At 37.4% G+C, this 11,786-nt stretch overlaps 1 long non-coding RNA gene across 1 annotated transcript; it reads right to left on the reverse strand.

Annotated features, from left to right (window-relative positions):
* Nucleotides 1–315: 315 nt before the first annotated feature.
* LOC125923111 (uncharacterized) lies at nt 316–9,412 on the reverse strand. Its single transcript, XR_007457903.1, has 3 exons — nt 8,861–9,412; nt 3,770–3,839; nt 316–1,570 (listed from the first exon to the last, which is right to left on the reverse strand). It is a non-coding gene; the product is annotated as an uncharacterized LOC125923111 (long non-coding RNA).
* Between the last annotated feature and the right edge of the window lie 2,374 nt (nt 9,413–11,786).

An 11,786-nucleotide genomic window follows, 5' to 3' on the forward strand; every position in this document is an offset into this window, starting at 1 on the left:
GTACATAATTCAAAAAGGTGATCTGAAGGAAGACAATAGATTCCATATGCAACCCTGTGATAATCCAGGGAATAAAAATGAGATAGCTAAAGAAATGGAGTAACTGTTTGTTTTTTAAGATTTACTTCTTATAGGTTTCCTTCAATTGGACTTGTGATAAAAGTTGATCACAAGTCAACTTGATGGATGTGTTAATTAACTAGATTAGGGACTCCTTCATGTCAAATCACCCCAAAGAACATTATAAATATCTTACAGTTTTATATGTCAATTATACCTCAATAAAACTAAAGTTTTTTAAAAAGTTGAGCAGACCAGAATTTAATACATAAAATGTTGTGTGGCCTGACGTTCAGATATTCTCTGTAGTATAAGAGAAGATCCAGAGACTTTCAAAATCAATCAAAAAATGAAAGGGGTGGTAACCTTTAGAAAATCTGAGGGCCCAGTGTCATGAGCATACTTCTTTTTTTATTGAAATATAGTTGACACACAATGTTACATTAGTTTCAGGTGTACCACATAGTAATTCAGCAACTGTAGGAGTTATGCTATGCTCACCACAAGTGTAGCTAGCTGCCATCTGTCACCATATAACACTATTACAATATCTCATGAGCATATTTTTATTGCAACTTCCAGAAAGCCCAAACCAACATAACTTAAAGACCTAGATAATTTATTTTAATATTTCTTATTTCCTAAAAATTTATTTAAAGCTATATTTCATTCTAAGTAATGCAAGATGAATTTCATAGATTTTGGCATATAGTGTATGAATTATCACTTGAAACCCTTATATTTAGTAATATTTTTCAGTTTCTAAATATGTGAAAATTTTAAAAGGTATCCTTTGGTTTTTAACTTCTAAGTTTATTGTATTACAGTAAGTAGTTTAGTCTACATAAGAATCCTTCAGAATTATTTAGATTTCCTTTTGACCTAATACATGAATTGTTTTTGTAAATTTCTCATGTCTGAAAAAGAAAGTGTATTCTCTGTTGGATGTAGAGTTTTATACAATAGCTTGAGCATATTAAATGCACTGTTCAGGTTTTAGATATAGGAGCTGTGTAGAACTTTAGATGCCACTTCAAGGAGAAAGCTATGGATGAGTAAATTTTGAATTGATTGAATTTAAACCAAACATACTTTTCTGGAGTTGACTAAGATTATGTTTTCAGCCACCAGGGGTGTATTTGTTTATCTATTACTGCATAATAAATCATCCCCAAAGTTAATGGCTGAAAACACCATCGTTCATTTGCTCAATTTCTATGGGTTGGCAATGGGCAGGGCTTACCTGGATTGGTTTTTCTGCCATTCTTGCCTGGGGTTGCTTATGCAGCTGTAGTAATCTGGGGATTGCCGGTGGCTGGACCATCCAAGATGGCTTCACTCACATGTCTGGTGCCTCCGATGGGATGGGTGGCCTCTCTATCCACAAGTCTTTCATTCTGGTCTTCTTCACATGAGAGTGGAAGCTTTCCAAGAGGATAAGACCAGAAGCTGCGATGCCCCTTGGGTCCAGGCTCAGAAGTTGCATGCATTTCTACCACATTCTTGATGGCTAAAGCAAGTCACAGGGTCATTCCAGATTCAAAAGGCAGGGAAATAAATTTCACCTCTCAATGTGAGAAGCTACAAAGAATTTGGGGCAATTTTGCATCCATCACAAAGGGAAATATAGTTTAAAATGAAGATTTGAGTTGGGCTATAGGAAAGGGAAATTCTGTATATTGTATTCTTGAGCACATGGTTTGAATATATACCTGCTCCATATGGTTGCAAAGGGGCTATGTTGAATAAAGTTTTCATGTCCTTGTGAAGGATGTTCCAAAAGGACTGAGGGCTTCCAGACAGGATGTTTGCCTGACTCTTTCCAGTGAATTATTTCTTGGCTGCTGCAGCATCCTGGTGGATGCCAAGTAAGAAACTCATTTTTAGAGCCCCATAAACTTAGGTCCTGCTTTGATGAGGAGACATATAAAGAGTGTGACTTTTGAATAGACTAAGGCCATAATTTATCTAAGGCCTAAATGGGTAAAACTTTTATGAAATTCTCCCTTCATTATGTGAAGTTCATGGTACATGACTTGTTTCTGCAAGATAGGCCTTGGCTGAACTTAACTGTAAGGGAAGTCCTGGTGACTGCAAAGTTAATTTTCAGAAACAAAGCCAGTTGGGAGGAGAATTTTGAATTCTCTTATTTTAAATACCATATCCAGAACGAAATTGGACAGGGTGAAGTTGGAGTTTATAACATTCTCTGAAAAATCAGCACCTAAGAGTTTGGGGTTTACACACTCAGTCTTATGATCTCACCAGGACAGTAAAAGTCTATGCTCCTAGGAATGAAGGCAGGGGAAGATTTCTCCATTAGAAAAATGCTATTTTGTCCTTTTCCTCTTTTGGAGTTGCCTCACTTTCTCTTCTAACAAATCAGATCAGCCCTGTCCTCTCCAGGGTTCTCAGGGGAGTTACATCTGGTGTGCGGAATGGATTTGGATCCCCTAATCTGCTGCTGACCTCCTTTCTGCCAACTGAGTTAGACAGTTGTGATCACTGAACAGTGTAGTAGGCAAAGGAAGCAATCATTTGATAGTACACCACTCTAACTTTCATCCTGACTACCAACAGACACATTTACAGTACTATTTGCAACAATGAAAAGTTCTGTATCCTTGATGGGTCCACTGGAATGTTCCATCCTGTTCCTTCCTAATGATGAAGAAACTCACCATTAAGTTTTGTGATTTACTTGAAAACTCTCACTAGGACTCAGATTCCTGTTTTGACTTATAAGGCAGTGTATGTTTGTCATGCTTGGAGTACCCTGGTGAGTATGCAGACTGTGATGTTATTCTTTCAGAGTGCAAACTGTTTTCCACCTGACCATGGCCCATGCTTTGTTTCCCACTGGGGCCTGGTCAGGCAAGCTGTGTGTACACTTCTTGAGAAGGCTGATTGTTGTGAAAACCTTTGCCACATAAACAGAAACAAGGCATTGGCTCATTTAGATACAATCGCCAGCAACTTTTCTCTTATAACCTCTGGAACACAATTGCATCAGTTCAGACATGTGACTGGGAAGAAGTATCAGCTCAAAGACCATCTGGTTAAGAATGAGGAGTACTTCCCAGGTTGGCAGATGGCAAAATGCCAAAATTCCCAAGCACATCTGCCTTGGTCCCTAATTCCTAAAAGATTCACAAGCTGAGGAGTTCTGACCCAGCCTCATAAAGGTGGGTTTGCCCTGGAAGAATTTGCCACGATTCTTTTGGAGCACCCTCAGGGGCTTTTGTATTTCTGGAGCTAACCTAATGAGTAAGTGTTGCTTTAGGACACATCTAAATTAGTTAAAATTCATTCATTCATTCATTCATTCAATTTATATTTATGAGCAGATATTGTCCTAAGGCTAGATTCACAAAGATAGACCCAATTTCTGCCCCTAACAGTTCATGCGACAGAGTGAGGATCTAAGAGAGGGAGGGATGGGACATATAGATGTTGACAATACAGAACCCCTTCCTCTATCTTTTTTAAATGTGAAATATGCTTTGTCATGCTATGTTAAGTAAAAGTTTAATTGCTTCATTTGTTCAATCAGCAAACATTTATTGAATGCCTGCTTTGTGCCAGGCCATGTTCCAGGTGCTATGGCTTTAAGGGAGTCCATTTAAGGAACAGCCTGAGATAATGTTAGGAAGATCAGAGAAGCACCCTCCCTTATTCTCCCTTCACCCTTCTCCAACTGCCCTCTCACCTCATCTTCTGAGGCAGCAACAACTTCTAATCCTTTTTGGGTCCAAGGGAGGGCATCCCCTCAAAAGGAACTTTGAAAGTAATCAGATATACAATGTAAATATCACCTTTAACCATGCCAATCATTTGTCTCCCCTGGACTTTCTTTAAATACACATGCAGGTTTACTCATGGCAGTGAGGCAGCACTGAAGAAGGGAGAAATAGGACAGCCAGAGTATGGTAACTTTGCCAGTGACTGACTGCTTGCATCTCTGTTGAGTAATCCTCTTTAGTAAATGCAAGCTGAGACTCAAAAATGAATGGAGGCTACCTAGGGTAGTGACAGGTATGTCCCAGGTGATGGCAGGGTCTTATCTCCTTCCCCATCTGATACTCAGCGAAGATATCTGTACAAATAGTCCCATGATGCATTTGACCAAACAGTTTTCTCCCCCCGATACTTTAGTACACTGAATCATATAGAAAAAGGGATAAATTATTTGGATAAACATAGATACTTCTTCTAGGCACTAAGGGGCTGTTTGAAATCATTATATAAAAAATCAGGCTTGAAGTAGTTAAAAAAAAAAGAGGTAGATTTTATCTGTAATATGAAAATATTTCCAAAATGTGTAAATGGGTTAGACAAGTTGCAAAATAACATATAGTAGGATGAAGTCATTTATATTAAAAAAAGGGGGGGGGAGGAACAATGATAATGGCTAATATTGTATAGTGCTTATTATGTGCCAGACACTGTTCCAAGTGTTTCATGAGATTAACTCATTTGATCCTCAAAATGATGCCATGAATTAGGTACTGTTATTATTTCCATAATACAGATGTGAAAACTGAGGCATGGAGAAGTTTGAGTGTCTTGCCTAAAGTCACACAGCTAGGATTTAAACTGAGGCAGTCAGTCTGCAGATTCTGGAACTTAAGCTTTGCGATATTTCTACAGGTACAGCCATAGACATAGAAAATGCTTAGAAGAAAGGATAGAGAGTTACACACCAAATGGAAAATTATGGTTGTCTTTGGAGAAGAACCAAGAATTGGAGGTGGGGCAGGGTCAATTTAAATATTCTCTTAGCTGAAATGTTTGAAGGTCAACCCCCCCTCCCCCGCCAAAAGAGAAAGACTGCATGTTACTGCTATTAAATTATTTACTTTTTTAAAGATTCTATGTTTAAGAAATCTCTCCACTCAACATGGGGGTTGAACTCATGACCTCTAGATCAAGAGTCACATGCTCTACAACTGAGCCAGGCAGGCACCCCCTGTTAAATTTATTTCCAGATAATTTTTTAAATATTAAAAAAATCAAACTTGGGGTCAATATAAGTGATTTTGAATAAAATTGGTAGATTATGCTCTTTTCCTAAATTTCACATTGATTTTGATATCGAGAGCAGAAGAATTAATTGTGTTCATCTTTCCTCTTGTTCTGTCTCATGACTTCTGATGAAATCTTATTTCAGAGATTAGATGAAAAGTTATGTCAGATTTTATCTGGAACAATGGAAGGCATATTGGTAAAAGTATTACATTTCATGGCTAAAATGTTTTTCAAGTTCAGAAACTAAAGCCCACATGACCATATCAGATCAAGTATTAGGTACTGAATCAAGTTAAGGAGGGGGATTTGTCACAAAATTGAAAAATTTTAAAGTTTCATATGTACTAATAATTGGGAAATTGTAGTGTATTAGGCTAATATAGAGATTTCTCTCTCGATAGGAGATAGGTAGATAGATAATGAAAGAATAATTTGTTTTAAGGAATTGTCTCAAACAACTGTGGGGGCTGGCGATTCTGAAATCTGTAGGGCTGACAGGCTGGAAATTCAGGTAAGAGTGGATGTTAGTCTTGAATCCAATATCTACAGGGCAGGTTAGCACATGGAAAACTGGAAGGGTTTCTCTGTTGCAGTTTGGAGGCAGAACTGCTTCTTGTTTTGGAAACCTGTTTTTGCTGTTAAGGTCTTCAATTGACTGGATGAGAGCCACCCATATTATAAGAGTAATCTGTTTTTACTTAAAGTCAACCAATTGCAAATGTTAATCACATACTTTCGCAGCATCATCTACACTAGTGTTTGACCAGACAACCAGACCCCATAGACTAGCCAAGTTGACACATAGTTAACCATTATGAGTAAATTCCAATTTGCACTGAATTCTGACTGCTCAAGAATATATATGTTAGAGATAATGTGAGTCTAGTGATTTTTTTCATTTAGGATGTCTGGAAGTTTGAATTTACTTTAAGAGACTCAGTCATTTGGAGAAAATCTTTGAATAGTACATTTGCAATACATTTAAGCTGTTCTAATCACTATTTTTGCTTAACCCAAGTTGAGTTGTGAGATGATTCTGAATTATTTCATGGCAGTTGAGATAAGGTTAACTAAAAAATTCACACAAATCTGTGAAGCTATACAGCAAATACATTGGTGAACTCATTGTAGTATAGCATTTTCAATTTTGTTCCTGAAGATAGTTAACTTATGCGCAAAGTGCTTATTGTTCTTCAGTGAAGGTGGTCAATAATGAGAGGTGTTTTCATGTTAATATAATCACTCAGTTCTGTCTCTGACATCTCATCTAATAAAGTCATGCAAATAATTTCAGGATCACCTCCAGTCCACGAGTTTAAATTCTTTTGTTAAAAAAAATTTTTTTTCATGTTTATTTTTGAAAGAGAGAGAGGGAGAGAGAGAGCGAGCAGAGGAGGGGCAGAGAGAGAGACACACAGAATCTGAAGCAGGTTCCAGGCTCTGAGCTGTCAGCACAGAGCTTGACGTGGGACTCAATCCTAAGACCCTGGGATCATGATCTGAGCTGAAATCAAGAGTTGGACACTGAACTGACAGTTACCCAGGTGCCCCTATTGATGAACTTTAATATTACATTGATGCTCTGTTACTAAATGTAATACTTTGTTACTAATAGATAAATTGTGGGAAAACTAGTAAACATTTTTCAGATTTAGGACTATAGGTTTAATTAACAAAGGGTTATTCAGATTTTTACTTTAAACAAAATTATATACCACCTAAAGATACTTAAAATGTCTTTCTATGACTGCAAAGTAGAAGAAGGGAATATAGTACATGTCATAGAGTTGGTGGTGGCCTTTATCTTATTTTTCACCTGCGAGGTATTATTGGTTCCTTTCACAATTGAGGAAAATTAGGCTCAGAGAAGTTCAGAAACTTGTTCAAGGTCACCAGAAAGCAGAACTCCTTCAAGGCCTAAACTCTTTCCACTACAGACACAGCCTAAATAGAGAAGGAATTAAAATGCTTGCTCCTGCATTTCTTATATAAGAAAGGTGATTTGTTCCTATCTTATCTTGCATTTGTCTCCGTTCTCACTGTTGGCAGAGGTTTTAAGGACAAAGGTCTTTCTCTAAAAATAAGGCATTTCTTCCTAGGCAAGTGCAGCAGGTTGGACTATTTTCATTATATTTTTATTACATTGCAATTTGTCTTTGGCAAGACCAATTTAACTCGCCTTTTTCTAAATTACCACTGGAATAGGCCAGCAACTGCAATGAGTACTTCTGTAATGGGAATGGTAGGAAGAGAGGTGGGGTCAGGGGGGTCCACAGTGGAGGGAGCAAAGGACTTCCCTGGGTGGAATTTCAAAAGAGTTGATGAATGGTTTTAGTTATAGGGCAAAAAAAAAATGGAAGTCCTCTCCTTTTCTCTCCTTTTTCTTTTGGTCACCCCTTTGAAGAAGCCTATAAGCTATAGCTGCTGCAAAACAATGTTGATTAGATAGGCACTTAGGTCAGGGTCATACTGTGGAGCTTGCACCTTCATCCACTTGTGCCGTGAAGATAAATCTGTAGTTTACAGTCCTAGAGTAAGTATTGCTAGATATTTTTAAGATTGCATAGCTCTGCCCTTGAACTGTATTCATAAAGTGAAAGAGTTGTGGAGATCATCTAGTCCAGTGGTTTCCCAACATTTTTTCTGTAGCACAAGGACTTCAAATTCTTACTTGCAAGCCCAGTAAGAAAAACTAAGAAGAGGTGCTGCTCTGATGCAGTTCCTAGGCTCTCTTCCAGGTCTCTAAAATGTTTCCTTGGAGCCCCCATTTTAAAATTTCTGGTATTAGTCAACCCTCTAGTTTTACAAATTTAAGAAAAAAACATTTTGAACAAATACTATGTGTCCAGCACTGTACTAATAAGTTTGGGGAAATTGTGGCCTAAAATAGGAGCATGTTCTGGTTCCTGGTTTATTAGGGGAGACAGATGATTGCAACACAATGGTAAATCAGTGATAACAAATGTACCTGTGATATTATGGAGTCATGGAATGGGGGGCTCCCTAATTCACTCTGGGGGAACTGAGTTGAGACTGAGCCTGAGTCTCTAAGACTGAACAAATTATCCAGGAGGGCAGTTAATTTGGGAAGGTATGGAGGACAGTATAATTCAGACTGAAGAATGGAGTGGGTAAGTAGCTAGGGGCATATTCTGGAAGATACAAGTTGTTTTATGTAATAGTGCTGTGGGAATTGATGAAGAGGACATAAGCCTTGATTCTTTAGAAAATAGGGAGCCACTGAAGGCCTCAAGTGAGGTCAAGTTTACATTTTAAATTGCCAACAGGGACTATGAGTTTGATGAGAACAAGGGAGGATGGAAGATAAATTAGGAGAGTATAGCACCGACAGAGAACCTAAGAGTAAATGTAAGTTTGGGGCGGGGGGGTATGATGCATTCATTTTTGAGGTTCTAGGTAGAGGTGTCCAGCATGACTGCATGGTATCTCTAGTCAGAAGACTTGAATAGACTATGATCCTATATATAGAAAGGGACTGGAGAGATGCAGGAAAAAGTCAACTTTGCTTAATTCTTGATTTTTGGTTATTTTCTTAATCCTTTTCTATACTGAGCATAATTACTTTTATGACCAGGCAAAAGCATAGCTTAGTTTTAAAATTCTGTTGACTTAGCTTCCAAACTTTGCTATTTTCTTTAACCAGATTGGCACCACACTATATGGAATATCTTGCCACTAAAATTTGTATTTGGAAATGATACTATGTAGCCATTAAGATCATGCTTTTAAAAATAAATATGCAAATATTTACCAGTCTTCTTACACCAAACTTCATGATTTGGTTTATTTAGTTGGGTCCTATGCAGATACAGTGATGGAAAAATCTCGAGAATAAACCAGAGTGTTCACAGCATGTCAACTGCTCTCTTGAATGGAGAAATCACAGGCAGTCCAAATGTTCTCTCAATCACTAGTGATGGTAGAAAAAAATGCGAAGCTGAAATCTAGCCCAGGGTCTCCTCAAAGTCTGACTCACAGGAGTGTGGTTAGAAGATACAGCCTTTTCTGACATTGCCTGGGAATGATGAGTCTTGCCTAAAAACAGTAAAGAAAAATTGGGTGGTGTTCATTTGAACTTTCTTCCTACAACAAATAGATCATAATCTGTTATTAGAATCTACCAAATTGAGGGCTGACCTTAATGGAACACACATATTCAAAAGCTATCTTTGAGCATTTGCTACATTTAACTCACTAGAGCAAAAGAACCATCACTATAATATGAAATGAGTCATTTTTATTATGCTCAAAGCAACTTATAAACTTTATTATTACCAGCTTATTCTGGTTCATAAAAAACTCTGTAAGGTAATACACTGTGTTAACATGCCAACAGCATACATTTTTAGCAACTGGCTGCACTTCCCAGTTACTAACAGAAGTAAATGGAATACGTGGGTAAGGAGAGTCTGATTCAAGTTTTCTAGAGAACAATTTTCTCCAGTACTGGTTCAATATATTAACTTTAGCTTTCAGATTATACGTAGAGGTCGGTGTAAGTGTTGGAGTCTGCAGATTTCAAAAAAGGCAGGTAGAATTATTGTGAGGAAAACATGACGTAGACTTCACTAATGTCAAGTTTTTTGTTTTTTTTTTTTTTAATGTTTTATTTTTGAGATATAAGAGCGTGAGTGGGGGAAGGGTAGAGAGAGAGGTAGACAGAATCCGAAGCAGGCTCCAGGCTCTGAGCTGTCAGTACAGATCCCAATGCGGGGCTCCAACTTGTGAACTGCAAGATCATTACCTGACCTGAAGTTGGACGTGTAACCAACTGAGCCACGCAGGCACCCCTCATAGTCAAGGTTTTAAAAACTTATCTGTTGTCTGAATAGGTTCGTTTCCTAATGGAGAGAAACTGACTAGTACACACAGTATAGATTTTGAGAAACATGCCAATTTTGAGATACTATCAAAAGATAAAAATCTGAATAAAAAAAATCTTTTAAAAAAATCACATTAGATTTTTATGTGGAATCTCCTGATACGTAACTGAGAAACTTTAGGGAATATGAAACCAAATACAGGAAATCAAGACTAAAATTATCGAAGAGTAAGTTCATTTCAAGTGGATGTCAAAGATGGACAATATAACTTGAAATGATTAGTGTGGTGTTTCTCAGATGTGCCTGACCACAAGAATTACCATGGACTTCTTACGAGTGAAGTCTGAGAGGTGCCTGGGTGGCTCAGTCCATTGAGCGTGACTCCTGGTTTTGGCTCAGGTCATGATCATGGGGTCATGGGATCAAGCCCTGTGTCAGGCTATGCGCTGAGCATGGAGCCTGCTTGAGATTCTCTCTCTCATTTCTTCTCTCCCTCTCCCCTGCTCGTGCTCCCTCTCTAAAATAAAATTAAAAACAAAACAAAGCAAGAGTCTGAGACCCATTTTCTTTCAATTACAGCTCAGCGTGTAGTAGGTTTGGTCTGATGTGTATTTTAAGTACTTCAAGTGGTTCTACTAATCAGCAAAGTTAGGGAAATAGAGTCTAAGGGGAAAACAGCAGCAAGAATACCACCACAGCTTCTATCTCCTTACTCTAAGACTACCAAGCAAACTACCTGAGAATGAGAAACACTCAACTGAAATTGAGGAATTGTCTATAGAACAGTTTATTTCAAGTCCAAAACACAAATTGCTCAATTTTCTTAACAGACTGCATCATTTTTACTGCATGGATATTTAGGGTTTCTCTATTCACAAGTGCAGATTTATTTCTGAACTTCAGGCTCAAACTTATGTGTGTGTGTGTGTGTGTGTGTGTGTGTGTATGTATATATACATACACACACACATATTTATATTTATGTTTACTACAGAGGACATGTATGTTAGCGTATTTTATAAAATATTTTACATAAAAAACACACAAAGCATTTACCAATATCCTTCAGTCTTTACAACCGGTCTTCAGCAAAGATTTGGCTGAAGATCATTATTTTCTATAAAACATCCCAAGACTGAATATAATAGAATGCAGTATTTTTCATACTTTAGCTTATTATTGCAATTTAAATTTCCCCTTTCTTTGACGGCTTCTGCATATGTTATATTCATAAAGTAGAATAAACCTCTTAACTTGGTGACTTTAATGGGCGACTTGTTAAATTTTTGGTGCAACCAAGAACCTAAATAGTCTCAATGAAATCAAGTAACTGACATATGCAGAATATGCAGGGCTTTTCATAAGGGCTTTTTCAAATGAATAGAAGAATTCAGTACTTATCAGTGTAATACCCTTTATTGTTTTGTGTTCAGTAACTATCACCCGGGTGCTATTACTTCTAGTATAGCCAGCATCAAAATATAAAGTCAAAATATGTACATTTTTATATATCAATTCTTACCTGAATAATCTCAGATCTCTTGAGAATGTTCCACAAAGTGGAATTTCTTCCTAAAGTTACAGTGAATGTGGTACAATGTGTACAACAAGTTGGTTAACCAGTGCCTGCTTTTCATTTCCAAGACTTTTCCTTATCTTGAATCAAATGCATAATCCTGACTACCATATCATAATGCACTGGGCTTACAGTTTATATATAAAGTCCAACTCAAGCTTATTTTGGTTTATTGTACATGCTTTATTAAAATGGTACTGGTATTTACAGTATCTGCAGAGTCCTTTCCAAGGCGCTCTCACACACATTCAGACGCACCCATACAACATCCATACCAC

The sequence above is a fragment of the Panthera uncia genome, chromosome B1 (assembly GCF_023721935.1).
Source record: "Panthera uncia isolate 11264 chromosome B1, Puncia_PCG_1.0, whole genome shotgun sequence".
Lineage (NCBI taxonomy): Eukaryota > Metazoa > Chordata > Mammalia > Carnivora > Felidae > Panthera > Panthera uncia.